We start from the raw sequence: 11,642 nt of genomic DNA, 5'->3' as shown, positions 1-11,642 counted from the left end.
ATTAAAAAATATAAATTGGGATTGTACATTAAAATGTTCCTTTTGGCTCCCAGAAACACAAATCACAAGTAAAAATTGCATATAAATCAGGGCTATTCATGGACACCAAACCTGTCTAAGCAGGAAAAAGGTAAGGTGTGGTTCAGCCAGGGCTCCAGCTCTGTTCTCTGCATTGGACTTTGTCCTGATCTCCTCTTTCATAAGTTTCATCCTCAGGCTGTTGGTAAAATGGCTGTCACAGCCCTGGCCCTCTTATACATGGATAAGAGGTCTAGAAGAGGGCCCAGGGCACCTGGGTGGCTCAGTCAGTTGAGTGAATGGCTCTTGATTTTGGCTCAGGTCCTGATCTCAGGGTCATGAGATGAAGCCCTGCATCCAACTCATGGAGTCTGCTTGAGATTCTCTCTTTCCCTTTGCCCCTCCCCCTGCTCACGATCTCTCTCTCTCTCAAAATAAATAAGATCTTTTAAAAAAAGAAGAAGAAGAAGAGGTCCCATAACTTCAGGTAGCTCTCTATTATGAGCAAGCAAGTTCTTTCCCAGAAGCCCTCAGCAAACTTCCTCTCAGTGCCTCATTGGCTCCTTCCACAAGTGATGCACATGACATTTAGACATATTCCAGAGCCATTTCTGAAAAGGGTATGGATTTATTCCTGGAAAATAAGGCCCACCCCTAGAGCCCAGAGTGGGATCAGCTTCTCCTTAAGTACATTGGTTGAGAAGTGAACAATGGATACAAGAACAAAAATTGGGGTCCAGTGGTGAAGTTTAAATAGTTGCTGGGTATGCAGCAATGCCCATTATCGGCCCAAGTCCCTAATCTCCTGGAGCCTATCCACCACATAACCTCATCCCAGCCTCTCCACTCTGCCCCCTTCATTAGCACCTCCCTAATTAATATATTTATGCAAAATTGTATATACACTGATTAGATAAATATATGCCTAATTGTCTAAAATAGTTAAAACTTGGAGGGGGTGAGGCACAGAGACTTTGTCACTAGGAATTAGTGTTTGTTTGGCTTTAAATACCTTCGTGTCACTTTTCCCATGGAATAGTTCATTGTGATTGTTCAATACTTTTGAATAAATACATGCATGACTAGCTGAAGTCTACATGAAGACTACATGAAGTCTACCTGAAATCTTACTCATATCAACAGTTCTTTTTTTCTTTTTTTTTAAGATTTTATTTATTTATTTGACAGAGAGAGAGAGAGACAGAGAGGGAACACAAGCAGGGGGAGTGGGAGAGGGAGAAGCAGGCTTCCCGCGGAGCAGGGAGCCCGATGTGGGGCTCGATCCCAGGACCCTGGGATCATGACCTGAGCCGAAGGCAGATGCTTAACAACTGAGCCACCCAGGCGCCCCTTTAGTCAACTCTTAAAACATGATCTGTACAGTGAGATACATTTTTCCTGAAGAGAAAGCAAAGTTTATTATTGCCATTTTTACATCTTTTTTATCTATTCTACTCTCCTATTCTTGCATTGTTAGTAAAGGATGACATTGCTCAGAGGTGAGCAAGAAGATGAAAGGAGACAAGAAAAAAATTATGTGAAAAAATCCACAGGCTATACATGCCTCTTCTAAGTTGTCAAGTAAGAACTGAATCAACGAAGATGTGGTAGATAACATACAGCATATAAATGATTTAATTGCTGTTTTACTTTAAATTTACTATTAATTTCATTAAGGCATTAGCACGGAAAACTTAAAAACATGACTTTGATATAGATAAACTATATTAGGATAAAGAATGCTTTTTTTAATCCCTAGGAGATTATAATGGACCAATATAGCATTTGACAAAGAAATGACTTGTGATGCATAATGCAATTGGAAGTCTAAAGGCAAAGCTATTGGAATGATCTCGATTAGAAGGCAAGAGGATTGGAGACATAGAAATAACTCAAGTCTTAATAGTTGCACACTGAGATTACTGCTTACAGTGAAGATGTGTAGCCACTCGGGGGAGTATTCTCTATTCGGTATTTCTTTCCACATAGATTTTGTTCCTTCCTTTTACATCTTAGCATCTGAATCCTAAATTCCATCCTAGCAGGGAAACAGATAATGATGTAGATTCTTTCTGTAAACATGGTGAATTTAGAAGCTGAAGAAAATGTCTTTAGGCTGAAGGAGGCCATAGAATAAAAGTTCTTTCTATTAACACCTTGTTGCAGGCCTACCCCTTCCACTCAGTCATTCACAAAGCTTTCTGTGTCCAGGCACATGCTGGGGCTAGGAGAGTAAACAGGCAAAGAGTTTCTGCCTCCCGTGGAGTTTCCATTCCACTGAAGTGTCAAGTATTAAATAGTTAACCACATGAGCCAAAGTATGGCAAAGCATCGTGAGGGAAAATACTAGATGCTATGAGAGGGCACAACAGAAAATCATTTTACTTTGTGTGACCAAGGAGAATTTTTCTGAAAAAGCATATTTCAGCTAAGATGAAAGAAGGGTAGAAGTTCATCAATCAGCAATTTAGGGAGAGAACATTCCAGGCAAGAGAATCAACATGGGAAAAGGCATTTGCCATCATCTAGGAACCTAAAGAAAGAGACTCAAGTGGAGGAGAGGGAAGGGGATATAGCCTATGGAGGAAAGGTAAAAGGAAGAGATAGCCAGGTTATACAAGTCCTTGTAAGTCCTGTTGAGGATTTGGTGTTTCTGCTTGAACAGAAAAGGGGTAAGGACGTGCTGTGATGTGCTTTATGTTTTATAAGGGTGTCCAACTGCCCTGAGGGGGAATGGCCTCGTAGGAAAGAAAAGAGCAAACAGAGAGACCAAGTGGAGAATTATGCAAATACTTAAGGCAAGTCATGATGGTGGCTTGGACTAGGGGGATGTCAGTGGGCTTGGAAAGAGGTGGTGGACTGCAGATTGATTTTGGAGTAAGGCTGGACAGGACTCCATGCATTAAATACTGAAGGTGAGGGAAGGAAAGGTTTCAAGGATAACTCAGCCACTCTGATACAGACCTGGGTAAATGATCATGCTCATCCATAGCTGGGTTTTTATCAGATGCATGCAATGGAAGGAAAGTTGGGTGAGTGATAGAAATGATGAATCAGTCAGGGACTTCAAGCTGGATGAGAAAATAAAGACCAGATGGGGCAGATGACTATAGAGAAGGTAAAGTTGTTTATCGATGAGAAGTCTCCGTGAGGTCAAAGAGCTACTGCAAAGATGTCTGTCCTTAATTAAGAAACCAGCAGGATAGGTCATAACCAAAAGGTAGAAATTGTTTGAATTACCAAATTTGGTATTGCTTCTCTACACCCCACGTCCTCAAAACAAGTGACCGTTCCTGGATGCTTGAAGGCTTCTGGGTGGTGCCCACCACCTACATACAAAACAGAGATATATCAGAGTGCAGGGAGGATTTGAGCAACAGAAGCACTTAACTGAAAGAGAAGACAAATTAATGAACTTCTGAAATCCTTCCACTTGGCATTAATGCAATGGACTCTTGCACAACAAAGTAACATTTCCCAGTTGTGCCAACTGTCCATTTTCATGTTCTAATTCACGGGCTTAGAGTTAATCGCTGTGTTAAAGCAATTTGATTTAATTTAGACAAGATAGATGAGATGCACTTTAAGAGTTAAGTAAGGCAATAGAAGACCCTCGGATATGAGTGAAGTATAGTCTTCAGTAGAAAATGTATTTGTAGAAAGGGTATTTGCCCTACCCACCGCTGTTATAAACTGTTGCTTACAAAAGAAAACCAGAGTTAAGTTTGTCTATTTCACTTTTTAAAGCATTAATTTTTTTTTAATTTTTAAAGGAAACAAAAAAGTTTGCATGACTATGAAGGAAAGTCATACAAAATTTCCCCAAACTAATCTCTATAGAGACTATTTTGGACTGTTAACAGCTTAAAATGTAACCTGGAGAAAAATTTTAACAAATTAAAAACATAGTGCTATTGTCAGCATTGGAGAATTCAAAAGGAAAATACTTTAAAATACTGTATGAACTTTGATATTTCTTTCAAGAGACAATGAAACTCATGATATTGGTGATTAGCGATTTATATAATGAGATTAAAATATTTTATCCTATTTTCTGTGGCAATAATTGATCATATACAACTTAACCCCATCAAAATGGTATAAACTCATGATATATCATGATCATATGAATGTGATATAGTAAACTCATGGTTCCCTTCCAATCCAAGAATTGCTTTAAGAATTTAATGGACAATTCCAGCTGCTTCAACCTCAGCCAAACATAGTTTCTCCACTTTGAAATAAATGAAAAACACGCTAAGAACCACAATGTCCCCAGAAGGTTGTCTAATTAGTCATTACTCTCAATAGAACACAAATTATGTGAAAGCCTTGATTATAACAACATAATTAGTAATTTACTTAAATGAAGGCAAGAAAATTAACTTTTATGGAATAAATATAATTTATGAATTATGTATGACTTCACTTTATCACTTATCCAAATTATAAGCTCCTGTAGAGAGTGCCCAGACATATACAAAAGCAGCTCAGTTCTCTCATCTTTGATATTTTACCATAACTTTACATGTACCTTTTTTTGTATCAAGGAAAGGGAATAGGATACGTGTTACATAACAGTTGGTTAGGTGGATGTATAACATTTAAATATCGGGACATACAGATGAGCCTCCATTTGTATTCCTGCTGCAAATATTAGAATTGGGCCTGGTCGGGGGGCTGGGGATGTAAGAGTTCAGAAGACTGGAAGGGCCACCCACATGCACGTTGAAGTTTCCCTCATGGGAATGATGGCAGGGGTTGACATAGAGATAAAGGTCATCCAGAAACAAAAGTGAAGGGTGCTAATAACCCGGAGACGGTCGCCATGCAGGAGCAGGGTGGACGACTTCAATGGTATGCACCTCAGTGGAGCTCACAAGGGGGAAGGAAGGAACAAGGAGGACGCCGACACCACCTCCCCATCGAAGAAATACAGGGTACGAGAAACGTGTCTCCCTGAGAGGTCGCAGAGAACCTTCGCTCAGAGAACAGCGACGTTGGGTTAAAGCAAAGACTTGGAGGGAAAACCTGAAGAAAAAATACATCAAAGAATGTGCTGATCACGCAGCAGTGAAAGGGATTATGAAGGAGGAGTGGGGTGAAGGAGTGTGGCAGGGAAGAAGGTTACAGGGAACTTTGGAGATGAAAATTCAGAAGTTTATTAAAAGTCATTGTTGGCATGTTCAGTGATGAAACAGCTTTGAAAGGTCCAGTGTATCCAATCCCAGTGGAGCCTTAGGGGAAGGGAACACCTGGGCCCAACACAGTTCAGCTGTGGCCTGGAAGTGAGGCCCTCCCTGTGGCTGAAATTCAGGACTGGCCCTCCGCCATCAGCCAGCACTGGCAGGTGCTGTGGGCATGTCTGTGGTTGGCAGCAATGAGCACGAAACACCTGGTTCTTCATGGCCAGTCAGTCTGGGCAATTCTCACTGGCATGCCAGGTGGTTGGACCAAGATGATTTGTGATCATGGGGCCAGCATCCTCAGTGGATTAGCCATGGGCAGAGGCCAGGGCCTTTTAGAGGCCACACCAATCATCTGGTAGGAGTTAGTATCTATCTTGTCATTTAAGAAGGGGCAGCTACAAATGGGTCCCAACTCCATTTTTTTCACACATAATCAGCACTTTCATACATTATATCCCAAACTGCCTTTCATAGTCTAAACCCAAACATTTCCAGCTCTGGCACAGTGGTGCGTCCTGCCAGCCAACAGGTCGGTTTGGGCAACTCCGTTTCATTATCTGGTCAACGGTATATGTTTATGAAAATTGCATGTTTTTGCCTTATTGTTCTGTAAAAATGGGAAAATGGAAAACTGGATGAACTGATACCAGTGATTTTTAAAAAGCTGTAAAGTTAATCCTGTTTAGACACAGATGGAAACCATTAGGAGAGCTGCAGAGACTCTAATCTCCGTTGGCCATTCATTGGACTTTAGCCAGTTACTCATGTGTTTAATTGCCAAATGAAAGAACAAAATTCATTTCAGAAGGCAACAAAACACCGTTAAGGACTGTCGAAAAGGACACTTACCATCGAGGATTTTGTATTTTTAGCTTTCTGAGACTGGAGCAACCTTTTATAGCTATGGGGATCCATTGTTCAACTTTGATGCCTTCAGATGCCCCAACATTTTGAGGAACATGATTTTTTTAAAAAATGGAGGTTGCCTGAGCAGTCATCAGTGATTCAAAATGGAAACCTCTCTCCTGGAGCACATTGTCTCCAAGGTGACAGTTTACGTATCGCTCTGAAGCCTTGACAGGAGAGAATGGAAAGCCATTGAGCTGTTTGTATAATTTTAAGGCGGGGAAGGCAACTAATAGTTATCGCGTACCTACTATGTGCCAGGCCCATACCAGGGGCTTTTTCCAGCCAGCATGGGCTGCCTTTTCTCTGTGCTCAGAACTACCCTAACACCAATGCTAAAAAGGATTATGGGGGTCATGATGGCCAGAGCATTTGCCAGCTTTTCCACATGGCCCAGAATACCATGAATAATAATAGTAATATTAAGGCTACTAAGAGTAGTGATGAAAATAGCAAATACTCATTGCCTATTAACTATGTGCTAGACTCTGTGCTAAGGCATTTTCTATGGATTATCTCATTTAATCCTCATAAGAACGCTATAGAGTTTTTACAGATGAAGAGGCTGAGGCTAAGAGAGCTTAAAGAAACTCCCAAGGTCAGGGGTGAGAGGACCTGGAATGTGAGCATGAGGAGTTTGACCCCAGAAACTATCCACATGTCCCCCACACTCAATTGTCCACGAGTGGGCCATGCATGGCAGCAGGGGGAAGTAGGAGCCTCAGGTGACCCACCAGCAAGAGGATGGTCACTTCTGGAGGCAGCCTGGTATGGCAGAACAGTAGAGTCTGGGTCAGATAATACCTCAGAGAACTACTGGAAGCATTACTTGAGGTGCTTAAGGTCAAACCCATTCTCTCTGATACCATCTTTCCAAGGCAGAGCTCCCCATATTCCCCCAGAGACACCTGGGGTGGCTTGGCCACGGCTATGTGCACTTCTCTCTCATCTTCTGGTTGGCTTGCATCATCTTCTAAAATGTCCTCTCTTTTTCATCCTTGTTCTTGCTTAACCATACCTCGTACTGCCAACATCACCTACAAACAATGCCACAGCTTAGCCCTCAGGAATAGAGAGACAGTAGATATCTGATGGAGAGTCAAGAACCCGAGCGGAGTTCAGCCAGGTATGCCTAGGGTGTGGCCACACAGGCTTCTGGCAAGGACCATTGGTAGCCCAGCTAACAGCCACTCCCTGTCCCCACAGCCTCTACTAATTTGCTGGGAGGCATCAGGCAACGCTGGGCTCCCAGAAAGGCTCTACGCCCAAGCCAGTCAGGGTGACTCCTCAGGAACAGTGGTCGACTTAGGGATGGACCTGCTCTGCAGTCCTGGCCAAGGAGCCATGAGAAGGCTGCTGGAGGCTCATGGGACGCAGGGAAGGAATGTCCCCTTCTGGGGGCAGGGGAAAGCTTGGGGCTGCAGCAACCGTCACATAGCCCCTTAGCGACAAGCCTGAGAACAGAAGCCAACATGCTGAAGTTGGTAGAGCAGGGAGATGAAATGAGCCTGAGTCCTCAAGGATGTTTTGAAAGCCAATTAACCAACGCTGGACCTGCATACCTCCATATGCCTTATTGTGTGAGACTGTAAGTCCTCTTGAGGCTTGAGCTCTTCCGGTTGGACCCTTTATTACAGGCGGCTGGAAGTACCCTGATACAACAGCCCTATAGCATCTGGTGGCCCTTGCCACCACTGGGTAGTTACCAGGTACCAAATCTGCACCACACTGGGGGTATCCTGGAAAACTTAGTCCAGTTAATACCACCCCAGACTGGGCAAAATGCAAGTCAGTGGGAAGTTATATAATGAACTTTCCATGAGGCCAGGAAAAGTGTCAAAGCACTTTAGAATCAAACCTAATTGAAAACAACAGCTCTTTAATCTAAATTTACAACATAATCAGCCTTCTGGTTACCTAATTATAATTAAATTAGATTGGCAGTGTATTTCATATATGCTAATTAAAAGCACCAAAAGAAAAAGCTGCATTTGGAAACTGCCTGTGAGACCCAAGTGTGAGAACGAGCTTCCTGGCTATACATTTGGAGACCTGGGTTCTAGTCCTGGCTCTGCTCAAACTGGTGGCTGTGTGACTTAGCCCCTCTGAGTCTTCTCGTCCGTGGGATTCCAATCAAACACACGGTGTCCTCATGGATTCATTCTGCCTATTCTTGACCGTCATATAACTAAAATCATACACAATGTACTTTTTTTGGTATCTCGTAAGAAGCCTACTACAATTTTCATGTGTTTCATTGCCAAAGAAATGACGAGCCCAAACTAGCCAATATTTTGACTGTTCAAGCATTAAACAACCCTTGGGGCCCTGAGACTGTACAGGCAGGAAGTCGGCTTGTGCAACTGCCCGGCTGCAAAGTAGGGCAAACTCTCCAACATTCACTTGAGATGCGGCCCCGGAGATAATGATCAAGGCAAAATCTCCCAGTGGTTGGAGTCAGGGCCACAAAGAACAATGGACCAGGGAGCTCCTCCCAGAAATCAGAATAGAGTCTAATCAGGGAAATTCTCCGCCCACCATCCCACCCGCCTCAGGGCCTGCCCAGCCGAGCTCACAAGTGCCAGGGGCCAGGGGCTTCTCTGTCTGCCCGTCTTCCCCTTTCTGAATATGGTTGTATCGTGGGCCTGCTGTTTCTTCTCCACTTCCGTGTATTGGCTCTGAAGGTGGGGGATTCAGCTAACTTGTCCTTTTAGTTTATATGATACCAAAGCAAGGGAAGCCACATCTAAACTCAAGAGAGGACTGGACATCCTCAGCTTTAAGCTGGATACGGTGACCTGGGAGGTCTTTGAATTACCCCCTTGGGGAGGTGATGTGTTCTGGGGGAGAGATGAAGAAAGATGCACACAGATGCTTAGCTGGCCACCAAGGGCACCCAACACCCTTTGGGAGTGTGGAGCTGTCCCTGGGATGACATTTCCCAGCCCCTTTGCATTTATTTTATTGAAGTGAAATTCACGTTAACATAAAATTAACGTGTTGAAATGTACCATTCAGCAGCACTCCATACACTCACAAGTGTTGAGTCACCTCTTAGATCAAGTTCTAAAACATTTCCACATCTCAAAAGAAAACTCCATGCCCATTAAGCAATTACTTCCCATTCCTCCCTCCTCTCAACCTCTTGAAACCACCAATTTGTTTTCTGTCTCTTTAGATTTACCTGTTCTGGATATTTCTTATAACAAAAGGAATCGTTCATTCAGTACATGGCCTTTTGAGTTTGGCTTCTTGCACCTAACATAAGTTTTCGGGTTCACCCAGAAATACACAAGTATTGTAGCCTACACCAACACTTGCTGCAGCAATACCAATACTTCATTCCTTTTTGTGACTGAATAATATTCTGTTGTATGGATCTCCATACAGTTTGCTGATCCATTCATCTGCTGATGGACATGTGGGCTGTTTCCACCTTTGGGCTATTGTGAACAGTGCTGCTGTGAGCACTCAAGTACAAGCATTTGTTTGAACGTCTGTTTTCAAGTCTTTGGGGTACATACCTAGGAGTGGAATTGCTGCGTCATTTGGTAATTCTGTTTGACCTTTGGATGAACTGCCAGACTGTTTTCCACAGCATCAGCCCCCTTGCACTTTGGTGCAATGGTGTGACCAACGACTCCTTCTCACCAACGGCAAGTGAGCGGAAGGGATCATCATCACATCTGGGCAGGGGTGCTTCCCGCGGGCTCGGCGCAGTCCTGGCTGGGCACAGGAGGGAAGGAGGAGCCACAACACGGAGGGATCTGGGTTCCAGATGAAGGAACATGCCTGACCAGGAACACACACACACCACGGTGTAAACAAAGCAGTAAACTTCTAGGGTGTTAAGTGACTAAGGGTTCAGGCTTTATCTGTCACAGCAGCAGGCATTGTCTTCTATACATGGCTCAAATTCCATCTCTTAATTTCTAGCTTCCTAATAGAGGTCGCCCTGCATGATCCCACCCCCACATCTCAACTGGCCTGGACCAGACACCAGATTCATCATTTCTATGCTAGACAAGGATATGTTGATTGCAGGGAACAGAAACCACTCGAACTGGCAGAAGCATTTATCATGAGGCTACTGAGATCTCATGGACTTTGGAGACAAAGTACACTCAAGCACCATGCAAACAATCGGAAACACAGCAAGGGAGGAGGGCAGAGGGACACAGGTTCCTGAGTGCCCATCACAAAGACTCAGGGAGACAACTTTTTCTATTTTAGTTGTGTACTGAGTTACTATTTTTAGATATGCTGAACATGAAACCGCTAGTTTTACACTGTTTGATATTTGTTTCCAGGCAAACTCTGGCCCCTAGGCTCCATTTATCTCCCTCCATGCTGGGATGAGGGTCCAAACTGCCATAGGGAACCAAGGTCAGTACTACCTCCACTCCCCATCCAGGGCCCCTGTGGTATCTGGTCTCTGCTTCTCTCTGGGCGACTGTCCCTGCTCTCAGGCACTGCTTTCTGCTTGCTCCTCCTCTCCCAGGCTTAGCTCCCCACTGGGGACAATCCAGCCCTTATTCCTCCCTACCCAGACCTCGCTGGCTTCTTTGTCCCTCCAAAGTCTTAAGTTGTGCATGGTCCACTCCTATCTGTCACTTGGAATTCCTGCCTTGGGTGGCTGGTTCCTGCTTTAGTGAGTGTTTATCTCATCTCTGCAGGGAGAAGGTACGGCCGCAGTTTTATGCTGGGGTCAGAACCTACTGCCCCCACATGCCATCTTGTGATCTCAAGCAAGTGACTTAACATCAATGAGCTTTGGTTTCCTCATCTATAAAATGGGTAGAAGAATAGTACCTACCTCAGTGTTCGTGCAAATATTATAGATAGATAGATAGATAGATGATGATAGATAGATAGATGATAGATATAGATAGATAGATAGATAGATAGATAGATAGATAGATAGATAGATAGATATAGAGATAAAAGATAATGCTAGCAAAGTGCTTAGCAGGGCACTCCTGATACACAGAGAGAGCTCTCAAATCCAGCTCCCTCCTCAAGCCAGCAGGTACATGGTGAGCAGCAAATGTGATCATTGAGTCCATCTGGTTCTCAGACCTTCGGATGATCAGAATCAGAGGAGTCGCTTTTGGGAAGGTTCTGGCCCATCTCCGAAGCAACCGGATCAAAATCCCAGGGTTGGGCTTGGGAATCTGAGATTCTAATAATCACCAGCTTTGACACCCTCAGGGACACCCCACCAGGCTGGCTTCCTCTGGTAGGAAACGGGGAGAAAACTCTGACCTCAGCCCCCAAGAGTCACAGGAGTTCCTCCCTTGCTCATTCAAGCCCTTGCTCAAGATCCCCTCCTCAGAGAGGCAGCTACCTCCCTTCATCTCCTTCCAAATCCTCCATAGCCCATTTCACTGCCCACCCTGGGAGTGTGGGTTTATCATCCATCATCTGTCTCCCGCACCCCCTGGCGAGTGCAGGGACCTATGCACCTGGCAGTGACTAGCACATAGTAAATAGATGGTAAGTACATTAAGTCAAAAGAATGAACCAGCC

This window comes from Leptonychotes weddellii, chromosome 6 (assembly GCF_054177405.1).
Source record: "Leptonychotes weddellii isolate Sample4059 chromosome 6, ASM5417740v2, whole genome shotgun sequence".
NCBI classification, from domain to species: domain Eukaryota; kingdom Metazoa; phylum Chordata; class Mammalia; order Carnivora; family Phocidae; genus Leptonychotes; species Leptonychotes weddellii.
Note: the sequence above shows the minus strand (reverse complement) of the source record.